General features: G+C 40.1%; 1 protein-coding gene across 4 annotated transcripts in view; it reads right to left on the bottom strand.

The window, feature by feature from the left end:
* CALN1 (calneuron 1) overlaps nucleotides 1-17,584 on the bottom strand; it is a 490,771-nt gene that overhangs the window by 367,520 nt on the left and 105,667 nt on the right. Inside the window, exon 2 of one of the 4 annotated variants that reach the window (XM_043456426.1) lies at nucleotides 16,703-16,705. The exons of the other annotated variants lie outside the window; for them this stretch is intronic. The gene's annotated coding sequence lies outside the window, so the exon portion shown is untranslated. The remainder of the gene's footprint in view (nucleotides 1-16,702; nucleotides 16,706-17,584) is intronic. 4 annotated transcript variants of the gene reach the window in all.

The following is a 17,584-nucleotide window of genomic DNA, read 5'->3' as shown; positions in this document are numbered from 1 at the left end:
CTTCCCATGATCACCTTCTACTCGGTTGTCTGAAGCTCTGGCCCCACCACATGCATTTTTACAGCTGCCGTAACAAGGTTATACTCAAACACGTGTGTCCGAGCCACGTTCAGCTGCAGAAGAAATGCTGAGTACTCTGCAGAGAGAACTGGTCGCAACTGAGTCCCACTCAATAGACCAACATAATTTGTTTCTGGAAAAAGCAGTCTACAAAATTAGGTACATATTCAGTTCATTCACCCGAAACGCTCAAAGTCTAGTGAGAAAGGAAACACGTGCAATTGAGCCATCCGTAGAGATAAATAAAGTCATGTTCAAGAAAGGGAAGAACATTATCCCAAGTAAGCTAAAAACAGCCGCAGCAATTAAAGACTAAATTTCACCCCAAGCCACCTGGGGAAATCCAGGCTTTTAAGGTTCTCTGTTTGGCTACAGAACAGAAACATATCAGTTCATCAGCAAAGACAGAGGTGGTCCTGAACTAAAGCTTAGAGATGGATCCTTATATATATTTTTTATATACTTATTTTACTCATTGAGAACTATTAAGTGACTGTTTATCATATGAACATTTTTTTTCTGTATTTTCTGTGAATTCGTATAGTTTCCTGGCTACGAATCAGGACTATCTGGTCAAAAGCACTGTTAGATTTAAATCCTAGCTCTGCACTGACTAGCCATGTAGGTAAATGAATTAACCTTTGTAAGCCTCAGCCTTCTCCTCTGTAAAACTAGAGGTTTGATACATACTGCATAGGATTCTTTTAACCATGAAATAAGATAAGATACAGAAAGCACTTGACTTAGCATCAGAAATGTTCTCAATAAATATGGTCAGTAATCATTTGCTAAGGATTACATGAAGTGGGATGCGGGGCAGAAGAAGGTCATGATAAGTCAGGTGGAAGGTAAAACACGCTGGCTTTTGAAGGAGGATCAGGAAGAACCTGGCCAAGGGTGACTTTCAGAGAGAAGCTGGCTGGCATTGCATGCCATGGATGTGCCAAGCTATCCAGTGTGAATACAACAGAGCACCAGGGGGCCCCAGCGCTGAGTGGTGTCAGCAAGCAGCTGACTGCATCAGGCTCTGCTCCTGCTTAGTCGCTCCGTCGTGTCCGACTTTGTAACCTCATCGACTGCAGCCCACCAGGCTCCTCTGTCCATGGGGTACCCCAGGCAAGAATACTGGAGTGGGCTGCCATTCCCTTCTCCAGGGGATCTTCCTGACCCAGAGAGTGAACCCAGGTCTCCCACATTGCAGGCAGATTCTTTACCATCTGAGCCACCAGGGAAGCCCGACTGTATCGGGAGGAGGGGACTATTTGAATGAAAAGCAGCAGAGATGAAAAAGAGTTTATTTCCTGGGTACCACCAGGCTCCATGGTCATATCAAAGATGAGTTGTCAGGAGGTTAAAAACAAAAGAAGTTCCTGTTTTCAGGGTTGAGGAACTGGTACACTTCCTGGCAAAGTAACAAACCAAAGAGCCTCACTCCCCTTGCCTTGAGACGATGCTCTTCAGAGGCAGTTAATTTTGTGTCGCCTTGACTGGATCACAGGCTGCCCAGATATTTGGTTAAACGTTATTCTGGGTATGTCTGGGAGAGTGTTTTGGGGTGAGATTAACATTTAAATTGGCAGTCTGAGTAAAGAAGACTGCTCTCCCCAAGGTGGTTGGGCCTGATCCAATCTGTTAGAGGTCTGAATAGAACAGAAAGGAAAAGTAAAGGAAAACTTGTTCTTTCTGTCTGAACGGTTTGAGCTATGACACTGGTCTTCTCCTGCCTTTGGACTTGGGCTCAGGCTGGAGCTTACACCAACAGCTCTCCTGGGTCTCTGGCTCACCAGAGCAATTCCTTACAATAAACTTCTTTCTACGTGTGTGTATATATATATATTCTATTGGTTATATTTCTCTGAAAAAACATAGAGTAATATAACTTCCTTTTTTTCCCCTCTGCAGTACCAAAGACCCAGGCACATTGCTGTAGGCTGATATTGTTATTCTGGATAAAGAGTATTCCCGGACATAATTCTGCAGGGCCTCTGAAGCAGCACTACTTAAAGTATAGTGTGTGGGCCACCGCCAACTGAATATTATTTGCTGCTTGTCTGCAACAAGATAAGGACAAGAATTGAATGAAAGCATTGAAATTTTTATACCAATTTGGAGCATTGTCTGAACACCTAAGCATGTGAACAGTGGACTTGATTTTTTTTTATATATCTGTTTTTTTACTTTATTTTTCCACTAATTCATTTTTTTTTTTTTTTTTTGCATTTTATGGAAATCAGTCTGCCAAGGACAGGGGCGTTGAACAAAAAATGGAAAAAAACAAACAAAAAAGACAAAACACTAGTCCCTCCCCACAAACAGTTTAGTGTGAGAAGTAATTCTCTCTAAACTACTTTGTTTCATCATTTACTGGTAACGGGCTACAGAGAGAGAAGAAGAAAGACATCTAGAGAAATGCACTTGAACTTCTTTCTGAAATTTTCTCAAAGTTCAACTTAAAGTAGTTTAGAGAGAAGTGCTTCTCAAACTGACCATGCTGGAACTGCTTTTTTCAAAGGAGTCTGGATCCAGTTCCTTCCGTCCTTAGCACCACTGGGAAGCAACAATCCCCGTCCTATGGCTAGGCAGGGATCATCCCTCCCAGTCTGCAACACGGCTAGGAACAGAAGGGTCTGAGGCATGGGCCCTGCATGTGAAGATGTAGAATTTGCTGTAGGCTTTTCACATATTGCTTTTGATTAAGGAAGAACTGCATAAAACCTCAGATACCCTAGAAATGCATGTCTCCTCCTCAGAGTCCAAGAGTTAACTTACAGGGACAAGAAGATCCCTTCTTACTCCAGCAAAGATGCACTAGATGGATGCCAGCGGAGCGTTTGGCTAAGTACTTACAAAACAATTGTGTTCCCTTGTAAAGATCCTGCAGGGGCAGGCCAATTGGCAAGTAGGGTTTGGACAGAGCTCAAATCAGACAGGAATGAGTAAGCAGAAAACACCAACGTGAGGGGCTAAATAAAAGTTCTGCATCATTAGAGGAGGAAGCGCTTTCAAGAAGATGTACAGCCAAAAGCAGATTGTCAACAACAGTATGATACAAGAAAGAAGAAAATAAGTTTCTGGTTACATCCTTAAAAATAAATAAGAAAGCAGGGTACCTTTGAAATAAGAATAAGAATGCAAATTCATGGGAAATCTCAGAGTACAGTGAGGAGATATCAAGTCAAAGAGAAGACAGCTTGCTAAGAGGCAAGCTGATTTGGAAAAGGTGCAGGTCTTTGCAAAGCAAAGGAGAAATCCAAAAATAGTAGCAGAATGAAAATCTACATTAATGGCAACAAAGAATACTTCAAATAAACAGAATATGTAGCAAATAATATAATGAGCCATGGCCCCACCACCCATACTGAATACCGGCTAATATTTTTCCTTATTTGCTTTAGATTTCTTTTTAGAAATGTCTTCTATTGAAGCCCTGCCCACCTATTGTATTTCTCCACTTCCTTCACTCTGCTGCAACAACACTATTCTGGAGGCAGAATGTATCCTTCTGGTTCATGGTTTTAAATTTTCCTACATTTGGGTGTAATTATATAGAAATATATTATAGTATTGCTCTGGGCTTCCCCAGTGGCTCAGGCAGTAAAGAATCTGCCTGCAATGCAGGAGACCCAAGTTCAATCCCTGGAAAGATCCTCTGGAGAAGGAAATGACAACCCACTCTAGTATTCTTGTCTGGAGAATTCCACGGACAGAGGAGCCTGGGCAGGCTACAGTCCATGGGGCTGCAAAGTGTTGGACATGACTGAGCAATATACACACACACAGTATTGCTGTATATATCTTTCAATTTACATAAATAATATCACAGTATACATGTGCTCTTGCAATGTGCACGTTTCAATCTATCTTAGAGCTCAGGGACTTAGCCAAATCCGTATACACATACCTAATTTACTTTTAACTGTGCCATAGCTTTCCACCTTGCAATTTATTTATCTACTATCCAACTGAAAGAAAAGCATTCTGCAGTGAACATCCTCATGTGTGTCTCTTTGCATATACTTGGGGAAATTTCTCTAGCCTGCATACCTAGATCAAATATTACAGCATTTTTCCAAAGTGCTCTCCAAAGTGGTCGGCTTAGTGGTCTATCACTATATAACAACTTACCCTTGAACTTAGTGGCTTAAACAGCAAATGTCTATTATCTCACAGGTTCCATGGGTCAGGAATCAGGAATTGCTTCTCTGGGTGGTTCTGGCTCAGATGGTCTTATGAAGTTTCAGTCAAGGCATTGGCCAGGATTACCACCATCAGAAGGTATACCTGGGGCTATGGGATCCACTCCCAAGACGGCACTCATGTGGCTGTTCACAACATCTGTGGGGGACTGTCCAGAGGGCTGCTTGGGTGTTCTTATGACAGGACAGCTGGCTTCCCCCAGCAGGTGTTCCAAGACACAGGAGGAGGGGGCTTTTATGAACTGGTCTCAGAAATACAGAGATGCAGGTCACAGTCACTTTCAACACATTCTATTCATTAGAAGCAAGATGCTAAGTGAAGCCCACAGTCATGGGAAAGGAAATTAGGCTCTATCTTTTGAAAGATGGAGTATCAGAGAATTTGTAGACATCTTTTAAAACCATCATCATAGTTGTGACAATTTTCAGAGCCACCATTAACCTATCAGCATGTCTATTTCCCCCAGAGCCTTGCTGACAACGAGCATAAGCAGACCGTTTCATTTTTCTTAAATTAGATTTCCTTGACTGCTAGTTCAGGCACCTTTTTATACGGTTTTTGGCCATTTCATTTAGTTCATTGTAAGTCTATATCTGATAATTTAAGTTTATATTTCTCTTATCATGCTTTTAAGCATAGCCATGTTTAATAACTGGCTCATAACATTCCTGAAAATTTAACAAGATCCACACCCCTGGCACCAGTGCCACAAGCTTCACCAGTTGGGGCTTTCATGGGCTGGTATGAGCTGACTCCAGCACACCACTGGATGAAGGTCTTTTTCCTGACCATTTCTGGCTGTCTCTACAGGCAGGGAAAGTCACGCAAACATGATGCTTTCTTGCAACAGTATTCCTCTGTCCACTGTCTAGTTTCCTGGCTGTGAAGGAGTAGTTAAGGTGTTGGCAGAAGAGCAATGGTTTCTGATTCCTCAGATGAACTTCAAATTCATCCTCAGCCTTTGCGGGGTCAAGAGGAAGTTTTAGGAACAAGAAGCATAATCCAGTGGAGTCTCAGTGGTAGTAAACCTCCTAGAGTGTTGATCTGAATTATTCTGGGAGTCATTCTGGAGACTATCAAAAATCCAGTCCTTGAGCCCTTCAACAAATTTCTAAGCGTCAAATTCCCTGTATTAAATCCCTTCCTTCTTAAAATACCCAGTCCTTGAACTATACTGGTCCTGCACTAAACCTTAACTGATACTATATCTTCCAAGTTTCTTAAACTTTTTTAAATTTTCATTTTTAAAAATCTGTGTATCTATGTTACAAGCAATTTCTTCAAAATTATTCTTACATTCGCCTTCTTTTATTCAGTTGTAACTTAACTCACAGTTTAACCTGTCTGCTCAGTTTTCATGTAAATGATGATGTTTTTCATTTCTAGAAGTGTAATGTTTCTTTTATAAATCCATCTTTTATTTATCACTGAGCATAAATCTTTCATTACAATCTTTATTCTCTGTCCTTTTCACATTTTCTTTTGGAATGTCATTCTGTTACCTCAGTTTCTTGAGGCACTAATCTTTTTGGTGGTTCTCTGTCACTAGCAGTAAACAGTTTCCAGGTGTGATTTCACTCTGTGGGCAGGAGCATCTTCAGTAGGAGTCATTTTTTCCCTCTGGAGCTGCATATGCGCAGCGATCCCCACCCATGGCACCGGTCCCCCAGGCTGCAGCAGTCGGGGACCAGTTTGTCCATTCATCCTTACCTTGGATGGCCTGCACCACGCGGGTTGTTTAGATGTCAACTACACACCACCCCACCCCTCCAGGCACAGGTTTAGAGTTCTGATTTGCCAGGTGTGCCTCTGCCTTTGGCAGCCATAGATCCTGGTAGACAAGCTTCGTGGCCACTTTGCTGAGCAGTGGGCTGACTGACTCTAATCCCCACACACGAAATGGGCAGCCATCAGTAGAAGCAGGGTCTCAGTTCCTATTTCCTGCCTGCTGTGGATTTAAGTCCATGCCTTTCCTCCCTGCGTGGATATTAAGACTCCCAACTGCCAGAGTCTTACCCTGCAGCAGAACCCACCCCTACACTTTCACCTATAGGCTCTGCGTCTCCTCTTCCTTTCTTTCACACTTGGTTATTTTAGTGTGAAAATAACAGGAAGAGTGTAGTCAGGAAAACAGAGCCTAGGTCAGCTAATTCATTCAAAGGGTTTGAAACAGTGAGCTACCTACTAAGCAGGCAGAAGGGCTGCAAAGCCCCCCAGAGCCTGGTTAGCAGAGATCAGCAATAGCAGAAAGTTATTCCCACCCCTAGTCTGGAGGCACATACGGAAAGGGTGGTATTATCATGACCTCAAAGTTGGGGTGCCCAGAGGAACTAGGACTGGTAGAGGATGCCCAATAAGATCTGAGATGGTGCAAGGGAAAGCTCTGCTCTGCAAAGATCAAGGACAGGAACCCTTAAGAGAGAGAGGTACCATGGAGACATTTGTCAAAGGCAAATCCATCTTCACCTTTTCACCTCCTGCTGGCACCTCCCTCTGGTCAGGGAATCTGGAAGTGTACTTTGCTTGAATGGACCTTACTATACAGAGTGAATTAGGAGGAAAGAGAAGGATAAATCTGTAAGCAAGCTGGCACACAACTGGTTGAGCTACAGAGTTAACTTTTTTGTTATATTTTTATCCTGCATCTCTGTATTTATGGCAGGAAAACAATCCACGTGAGCTTAGTGACCACACTGACAGAACCAGAAATCCTTATAACATTTTTGAATTTCAAAGATAAGGAAAATTCTTCTGAGCATCCAGGTTAGAAAAAAACAGGTTACCCACAAAAGATCAAGATGAAACTCAGCTCTCTTCACAACAGCAAGCAGCCACAACAGAGAAACTACCCCCACCCACTGCTGCCTTTAAGGGTCACTTAAAGTAAAATGAGTAGAGAAGTTTACCAATTAAATTATGGGAAAAAAACTTAAAGGCAAAGGTCAAAGAAAAGAAAGTTCTAACTGCAAAACAATTCAAAATGAAAAGCACTGAAAATATAGTAAAGGTCAGTGTACGTTTCAAAAGAGTAAAATCCAAAATAATCATATATTAGTCACAAACCTCTGTATCACGTATCATATCATTATAAAGTAAAAATAATTTAAATACATTTTTGATATATTAAATTGGTGAATATTTTAAAGATACTCTCTAAGCCTTTGGCAAATCATTAGGACAAGAAAATAAAAACAAAGAGGATATGAATGAGGTAGACATTTTTCTATGGAGGCTGATGTAATGTGCGTGTGTGTGTGTGTGTGTGTGTGTGTGTGTGTGTGTTCCCATTGCCCACCCACAGGTCACTTTTCAGATATCTACAAAACATGTACAGAAATTTATCAAATATAAGACCACAAAGCAAGCTTCAATAAAGGTCTTCAAAAGCAGGTCTGACACAATTGAATATAATAGAAACAATAATAAGTCAATATTTTAAACACTAAAATGGATATTTTTTCTAACTTTATTGAGCTGTAACTGACATACAGCATTGTGTAAGTCTAAGCCATACAAGGTGTTGATACCCTTATATGTTGCAAAATGATGACCACCCCAGCTTTCCCTAACACCTCCATCATGTCACATAATTACCTATTTTTTGTAGTGAGAACATTTAAGATCTACTCTCTCAGCAGCTCTCAAGTATATAACACAGTGTTATTAACTATAATCACCACACTGGACCTTTGACCTCTAGAATTTATCCATTAAAATAGAAAATTTTAACATACTCCTATATCAAAACTTAAATTAAAATTTAAATTATAGGCTATACTTAAAATTTAAAAAGAGAAGTGATTCTTATTAAAAAGCATATGAGGCATAACAAAGTAGCATTCAGATAAACTGTGAGGTCTTTTTAGTATTCTTAAGAGAAAAATGCAAACACTAAATAAGTCTTCAACACAAACTTTTTAGAAAAAGAACAAGAAAATAAATTAAGAAAACAAAAAAGAAATAATGAAAGAGATAAATTAGAAAACAGATAAATTTAAAAAGCTGGTTCTCTGAAACAAAAGCAATTAACCAGACAAATCTCTGACAAGTTTATTAAAACAAATAGAGAAAGCACAAATAGAACACAGACTGAAATATGAGAATTCTACATGCAACTCTAGACTAATAAATTTAAAACATTGCTTACATGAACACTTTTTCTCTCAAAATACAGAAATTGGATTTTTATGGAAAGCTATGATTTAATATTATTCATGCTTATTGAAAATCTTGACATAACATTTTGTTATATAGTGATCTGAAGATATGGTTTTAGGCTGTGTGTATGTCCATCCTTAACTTCTTCCATAACCAAAAATACACCTCAGAAAAATTTACAGATCCAAATGGAAGAAAAATGTCATTGTTAGTATTTACTAAATCATAATATTTGCTCTTCAATCCATCCCACAAACATGCCAAGATTTTTGTGATATCTGGCCGGTAAACTTTCATCTCCCTTAATGTCAACAGATGATTTTGCAAACTGATAGAAAGCGGTTGCATTTTCTTAGTTTTAACCAAAAATACTTGATCTCTTCACTTAGGAGATTCTTAAGAAATTAACAAAATTCTGTCTCCACATTTTTTAACTTCACAGATTTGAGCTTAAAGATAGCACACTCACAATATTTTTCTAATCACAAAATCACATAATGGTTGAAACATTTCCAGTAACATCCATTCTCAAAACTGTTCTTTCCATAGCATGAATTTCCTTTAAAAAGCATTTATTTCCTCGGTCTTTGTTAAAATGTCATCTTTAAGTCTATGTAGCAGACAACATCTTGCCATCTCAGGAAAGATCACAAATGCAGACCATTTGCCTGTTTATGACAGAAAGTGTGTGATTCCGATTTTTGTTTGACAACTCTTGGAAGAAATTTGCCCTGATAAAAGCTGCACACTTTATTGTGGTACGAAAGCCATCTAGAATCATTTTCCATCTCATTTCAAAGATCAGGCCAGGTTTCATTATTCATGAAAGTGAATACAGATCAACATTTTAGATAGTATTTTAGAAGTTTTTAATTGTTTTGGTCAACTTTTGCCCAGTCTGATGGCTTATCACTTTAACCCATAAAGTGGTTAATGAAGGTCTCCCTGGGAAGCACAGGAAATGCCAACTCAGCCATTGCCTTGTGGTCCACTTGGGCCCGCATGATCAGGATGATCCAAAAGCTGGGGCTCACTGGCAGATATCTTGCTTATTTTCTGGATATTAGTCTAGTTAAAATTGATTAATATAATCTCTAAATCTCCCTAGTCAGGCATTTGTGTCACAAATAACTGGTAACAAGTGCACAGGGAAGGTCCTATCGAATGCCCTCCTTTATGGAGCATCCACCCTCCTGAACACATCACACCTGTCACACCAGCCTGGCACACATATGACCAATTGAGGATGTAAGTGCCACTCTCGACAGTCGATATTAGCAAAGCTTAATTCCTTTCTTCGTCTTTTTTTCCCCTACACCCCAAAAGAACACTTCATACACCTCACTTTGAAAATCACTGCAGAGACATTGCCATTAAAATGAGAAAAAAGACAAGATGCCCATTACTTCTGCTATTAAGTAACACTTCCCTAAAAATTCTATTTAACGCAGTCAGACATGAACAAAACCACAAGACTATTTAAAAGGAACAGACCAAGAAAAAATCAAATAATCAAAAACCTAGAGTGAAATATATGTAAATGTTTTACTCATCTTTTATAGTTAAAGGACATTCACAGTTTAAATATAGCTCAAGGAATACAAGGGGAAAGACTGAGAACCTTACCACTACAAAAACATAAACTTCTAATTGTTATAAACACCAAAAATAAAATGAGGTAAATGAGGAGTACAAAAAGGACAGAAGCAAACAATTCACGAAACTGGAAAGACAATAACTAGTAAAACATATAAGGGGTTTCCCTGGTGGTCTGGTGGTTAAGACTCTGCACTCCCAACTCAGGGTGCCCGGGTTAGATCTCTGGGAGGGGAACTCCCATAAGAGTTCACATGCCACAGCTAAAATATCTTGCATGTCGCAATAGCTCAGAGATCCCAACTGCAGCTAAGATCAAAGATCCCAACTGCTGCAACTAAGACCTAGAGAAGCCAAAATAAATAAATAAAAATAAACATAAAAGATATGAAAACAATAGTTGAACTCCTAACTAATCAAGAAGTGTAGTTTGTAGGCTGCTATCTGTTTTCTCAAGGCGGGTAGGGGTTACTTTTAACATGCTAGTTACACTGTATTGGGAATAGTACTTTGTAGCAGTTAAAACAACAGCTTGGAGAAAACAATTTGGTCATTAGGTATCCATTCAAAAAATGGTTCTCACCCTTTAACCCCCAAATTCTATTCTTTGAAATCTATCCAGAGATAAGGACAAAGACTTGTGCACCAAAAAAAAAAAAAAATGCATTGTGTTGTATTTAAATCAGAAAAACAAAGATAAGAAATGAAAAGAAAGGAAGAAAGAAGAAAACAAAACAGAAATCTAAAATCCTAGAAATCAATAAACAAAATACATTTGTATCAGAGTATGCTGTGTATAAATGCTGTTTCCTAAATTTTTAATGATGTAGAAATCTTCATAACATGCTCTCAACTCTACAAAGTATTTCAAGTAGGAAAACTGAACATATTTTTCTCTCCTAAAATCCCATTAAAATCATGGTATAAAGGGACAAAATGGAATAAAATCATAAAAGCTTTGAACGTGGAGAAGAGGGAGAACATAACTCCAAAACATCAGCAACTCTCTGGAAGGTAGAATTACTTGGCTCATTTGATGGACAAAATTGAGCAGAGTAATATATATATATATGTGAAGTTGCTCAGTCATGTCTGACTCTTCGCGACCCCATGAACTGTAGCCTGCCAGGCTCCTCTGTCCATGGAATTTTCCAGGCAAGAATAATGGAGTGGGTAGCCTTTCCCTTCTCCAAGGGATCTTCCCTGGAAATTAAAAGATGCTTGCTCCTTTGAAGAAAAGCTATGACCAACCTAGACAGCATATTAAAAAGCAGAGACATTACTTTGCCAACAAAGGTCCGTCTAGTCAAAGCTGTGGTTTTTCCAGTGGTCATGTATGGATGTGAGAGTTGGACTAGAAAGAAAGCTGAGCACCAAAAATTGATGCTTTTGAACTGTGGTGTTGGAGAAGACTCTTGAGAGTCCCTTGGACTGCAAGGAGATCCAACCAGTCCATCCTAAAGGAAATCAGTCCTAAATATTCATTGAAAGGACTGAGGCTGCACTTGAAACTCCAATACTTTGGCCACCTGATGTGACAAACTGACTTTTAGAAAAGACCCTGACACTGGGAAAGATTGAAGGCAGGAGGAGAAGGGGACAAGAGAGGATGAGATGGTTGGATGGCATCACCGACTTGATGGACATGAGTTTGAGCAAGCTTCAAGTTGGTGATGGACAGGGAAGCCTGGCGTGCTGCAATCCACGGGTTTGCAAAGAGTCAGATACGACTGCGCGACTGAACTGAACTGAACTGAGGGGCCCTTCCTGACCCAGTGACCGAACCCTGGTCTCCCACACTGCAGGCAGACTCTTCACCATCTGAGCCACCAGGGAAGCCAAATGAGCAGAGTAAGGAAGGGCTGAAAATGTGACAAGGGAAGACCATTCATGGTGGAGAGAGGAGTGGTGGGGTGCTACAGAGCACTCCCAAGTTGACTGGTACAAAGAACTAAATGGAGATGGGGTGGACCCCGGGGGGACTGATTGAAGCCCTTTACTTGGAGCACCGAGCTGAGTCTCCCATTCGGAGAACAAGGTTTTTTAAAATGAGAGATGTGCCTGAGGGCTGGTGGGGGTGCCCTGGGGTGAGACTCTCTTCCTCTGGCTTTTGCATGGGGGCATCCTGTTCATCCCCTCAAGATGAGTCTTGTTTATCAATATGGCTCATGCTCTGAAGGTTTGCTGCCATCTCTCAATTGAGGGGAAAAAGGTTTTCAGAGGAAACCTGACCCTTGTTGGCATATTTCATTCAGACTAGTTAGGAATGCCAAGGGCCAAACAAGAATTGTCAGACACTTCAGGAAAATCAGCATTACCAAAAAAGGTGACCCTGGAAATAACAAGGATGATTCTAGAAAAAGTAGACAATTATTAATAGAAAGAATATTCACATAATACTTCAGGTAGATCTGAAAGGCTGCCATGAAAAATTTGCAGTCTGAGATTAAGAAGTTAGGGAAGTGAAAATTTTGGTTGGAGAAAAAAAAAACAGAAGAACGAGAGGAACAAGTCATGGAAAACAGACAATATAGCAAAATAGAAATAGCAATTTTAATTAATAAACAGTAAAGATTAACAAAGAGGGGCCACACCCACCTAAGAAGCATTTCAGAAAGAGAGAACACAGAGGAAAGGAAGTAACAGGAGAAAAAACTTCAAGCGCCAGTGATATGAACCTTCAGACTGAAAAGGCCTGTCATAGAGCCAAAACTTCATCAATCATCCAAAACTTCGCAATGTTTCAGAACACAAGCACAAAGAAAGCGCTGTCAAGCTTCTAACAGAGACGAGACAACTTGCTAATGAATGACAATCATACAGGCATCAGGTGCATATCAGCATCGTCAGATGCTAGTTGACAGTGAAACAAGTCCTTTAGCCTCACAGTAAAAATTTACACCCAGTCAACATCCAACTGAGAGAGAGGTTTAGAAAGCTTTACGTCCATGGACACTTTCAAACAGGATTACTAAAAAAATTATTTCAGCAAAATACAAAGAAATCCAAGAGATCAGAATGTGGGATGAACATCATGGGTGAAATCTAAGGATGAGGAGTGACCCTGGAGGACCACCATGGGGGCAAACCGGACTGAGTCCGGAGGGCGGGAAGAAAAGGGACTCACAGCAGCCTACAGTGCCTGAAGCTGAATCATCTGCCCAAGAAGAAGAAGAGGCCAAATATCCATAACAAATTTCAAATATAAAGAGATACATGTACCCCAATGCTCATTGCAGCATTTTTTACAATAGCCAAGACGTGGAAGCAACCCAAGTGTCATCAACATTAAGTGGATAAAGAAGATGTGGTATACACATACAATGTGATATTACTCCACCATAAAAAAGAATGAAATTCTGCCATTTACAACAGTGAAGATGGACCTATAGAGTATTAAGCTTAGTGAAATAAGTCAGACAGAGAACGATAAATACTATGTTATCACTTATATGAGGAAGCTAAAAAATAAACAAACCAATGTATAGAATAAAAAAACAACACAGACTTACAGATATAGAGAACAAATGAGTATTTACCAGTGGAAAGAGGGAAGGGAGAGAGACAAAAACAGGGATAGGGTATTAAGAGATATAAACTACTACATACAAAATATATAAGCAAAGGAGACTTCCCTGCTGGTCCAATGGTTAAGACTCCGTGCTTCCAATGCAGGGAGCATGGGTTCAATTCCTGGTGGAGGAACTAAGATCCCACACACATCATGGTATGGCCAAAAGTTCTTTTAAAAAATTAAAACAAAGAAACCAAAAAATAGATAAGAAAAAAGGATATATTGTACAACACAAGGAAATACAGTCATTGTTTTTTAATAACTTTAAATGGAGTATAATCTGCAAAAATATTGAATCAAAAAAAAATTGCATCACCATGTTGTACACCTATCTGAAACTAACGTTGTAAATCAATTACACTTCAAATATAAATATTATTTATGTTATCAATTCAAAACAATACTTCTAAAACACTTCTAAAAAATGTCAAATATAAACAGAGTGGACTTCCTCTCCCTCCTTCACTCTTCCTTCCAAGTTATGATTTGTTTGGATCTTTTTTATACATTTCTCCTATAAATGGCACAGGGTTAATGATACAGTGTTTGTTTCTGCAGGGGAAAATATTTACATAATCATAGTATTAGAAACACTATTTTATTTTTGAATCTGAAATCGATAGACAAATCATGGAAGTTTCAATTCTAGACAAAGAACAGAGTGTAAATGCTTGACCCTCTGATGGTCCAGTGATTGTTATTGCTTAGTCGCTAAGTTGTGTCTGACTCTTTGCAACCCCATGGACTGCAGTACACCAGACCTCCCTGTCCTTCATCATCTCTCAGAGTTTTCCCAAGTTCATGTCCATTGTGATAAAAGTGATTTAAAAAAAGGAAAAAGGATTGTGGTGTGTGAAGTACCTCATCTTTCATGATGGGGGGTCAAACGGTACTGTTTAAAGTGAACAAAGCAATAAAGATTTAAGCAGGTGAGCTGAAGCAATAAAGCTATTTAAAGATTTAAAAATAAAAATCACTGTCTGGACTTCCTGGGGGTCCAGAGGCTAAGACTCCATACTCCCAATGCAGGGGGCCCAGCTTCCACCCCTGCTCAAGGAACTAGATCCCACATGCCGCAACCAAGAATTCAAATGTCATAACTAATTTTAAAAAAGATCCCATGTGCCTCAACTAAGACCCGGCATGGCCAAATAAATAGTAAATATTTTTTAAATATACTAAAAATTGGTAAAAATAAAATAAAAATAAAAGTCAGCGTAAGGTGAAAGGGAAATGAGTGAAAGTGGCTCAGTCCTGTCCGACTCTTTGCAACCCCATATACTATACAGTCCGTGGAATTCTCCAGGCCAGAATACTGGAGTGGGTAGCCTTTCCCTTCTCCAGGGGATCTTCCCAACCCAGGGATTGAACCCAGGTCTCCAGCATTGCGGGCAGATTCTTTACCAGCTGAGCCACAAGGGAAGTCCAAGAATACTGGAGTGAGTAGACTATCCCTTCTCCAGGGGATCTTCCCAACCCAGGAATCACACCAAGGTCTCCTGCATTGCAGGCAGATTCATTACCAACTGAGCTATCAGGGAAGCCCCAGGTAAAAGGGAGGAGTGCTGTAAAGCGACAGGGATCTATCGTTCATAAGACAGGATGGAGAGATTCCATTTAAGGTGGAGAAGGAAAAACACAGAAGCACTTATCTAGAGCGATTTCATCCACCACAGGCCCTCACAATGAAAATAATTAAAAATAGTCACCTCTGACACATAAATAAAGTTTGGCTGCTAAGAACTCTTACATTTCAAGTATACCCATTTCGATTGTTTTTTTATTATCTTATTCTTGTATTACTTTTATAAGGTCAGGCCATAAAGTTATATGGAGAATGTAATTGTAAGCATATAAATATAATTACCTAGTCACACATATATAGATATATTAATACATACATATTCATAGGAAAAGTTATTAGAAGGAAATCAACTAAAATGTAAATACCAGTCTCTGATGAGTGATGGATTTACTGTTATTGTATTCTTATCTATTTAAACTTTTCACACTTAGTGTGTGCATGCATGCCAAGTTGCTTCAGTTGTGTCCAACTCTGCAATCCTATGGACCACAGCCCGCCAGTTTCCTCTCTCCATGGGATTCTTCAGGCAAGAATACTGGAGTGGGTTGCCACGCCCTCCTCCATGGGATCTTCCAGATCCAGGGATTGAATCCGAGGCGCTTACATCTCCTGAATTGGCAGGCAGGTTCTTTACCACTAGCACCACTTGGCAAGCCCTCCGCACTTAGTACCATGGGTCTATTTCATTTTTAGAGCTAGAGCTAGAAAGAAACTACCAGGATTTTACAAACTAAAGAACCTGCCTGGAACTCCCTCCACGTGGGGAGAGGGTGCCAGGGAATCTGAAGGCAAGACCAAGGCTACTTTGAGGTCAGGACTCAAATGACCAGAGCCATCAAGTATGAGCACATGATGTGGCTACAGCACAGGCCCTCGAAGAGAAAGCATTGACTGGAGGACGTTAAGGGCTAGTGTCAACAACAGGCTGTGTCAACAAGAACGGATGTGCATCTCCTAAACCAATCTTGATTTTGAGTGGCACTGTCTCCCCGAGAATTTCCAAGGATCGAGAGCCTGTGGGTAATTAGATGAATGCACCTGCTGGAAGAAATTGTACACCAGCATCACAGGGATGCTGAAGCTATCCTGCCAACAGAGATGCTTCTGGCAGATGATTTTGAGTTGTTCTTTCTGAATGTAATTACACAAAAAGTTCAACTGCTTTTCAAGGCTCCTCCTGAAGGCTATTATAATCTTTTTTAATTAATAAGTTGAATATGAAAGGACTTGATTTTAATATATTTTTATGTCTCTTCCCCTGCAATCTTCATATATATATATATATATATATCCTGCTACCTCTTCTAGACATTTCTGGCAGCTGGGGCATCTGTATCTTCACAGATACCTTTCTGCAAAGATGTGGGCTCCTGTAGGCTGAGTTGGAAGCCCTCCACCCAAGACAGTGTGAAGTAAGAGACTGCTGGATCTGTGGGAAATAGCTGGACATGGTCCCCAATGTTGATTGTAAAGAGGTCTCCAGAATGGCCCTTCCAGTTCTTTACTAGCTGCCAAAGCAAAATATCTTAGACTGGCTAGCTTAAACAACAGAAATTTGTTTTCTCACAGTTACAGAAGCTAGAAGTTCAAGGTCAAGGCAGCTGCTTTCTCATTGTGTCCACACATGGTGGAAGGAGAGAGAGAGCAAGCAAACTGTGGGGGCTCTTCTTATAAGGGCACTAATCCTATCACTAACCTCATGACCTCATCTAAACATAATGATCTTCCAAAGTCCCCACCTCCAATGACCACCCCACTAGGGAATAGGGCTTCAACATATGAATTTTGGAAGGGACACAGTTCCTTCCATAGCACTAACCAAGTTGAGAGTAAATATATTTGAAGATGGACGAGACTAAGCAGGGGCTTCCCAGGTCTTCCCAGGTGGCTTGGGGGTAAAGAATCTGCCTGCCAATGCAGGAGGCACAAGAGCCTCGGGTTCAATCCAGGGGTCAGCAAGATCCCTTGGAGGAGGGCCTGGCAACCCCTCCAGTATTCCCACCTTGGGAAATCCCATAGTTAGAGGAACCCAGCAGGCTACAGTCTGTGGGACTGCAAGAGAGTTGGACATGACTTAGCAACTAAACAACAAAACCAAGCAGAAGTCTAAAATCTGCTGCTTCCCAATATTTTTTTCGAACTTGAATTAGCCCTAACTTATGCAGAAGAGGCTATATGAGACAGACAGACAAGGATACAGGACCCCAGGAGATTGAACGTCATTTGGGCCAATTTACATGAAAAGCATGTAAATTAGATTCATTCAATCCATCATTTGAATGGAAAGTGGCTTGAAATTTAACTATTATTTTGGAGTTGAGAGCATAAGAGTATTTGGAAATAAGTCAATAGCACTGAGGACAAGGACTTCATTTTTTCCTAAGATTTCTTTTCATTCTGCTATAAAACTGAGG

Source organism: Cervus canadensis, chromosome 32 (genome assembly GCF_019320065.1).
Source record: "Cervus canadensis isolate Bull #8, Minnesota chromosome 32, ASM1932006v1, whole genome shotgun sequence".
NCBI classification, from domain to species: domain Eukaryota; kingdom Metazoa; phylum Chordata; class Mammalia; order Artiodactyla; family Cervidae; genus Cervus; species Cervus canadensis.
This window is presented reverse-complemented; position numbering and strand designations above follow the sequence as displayed.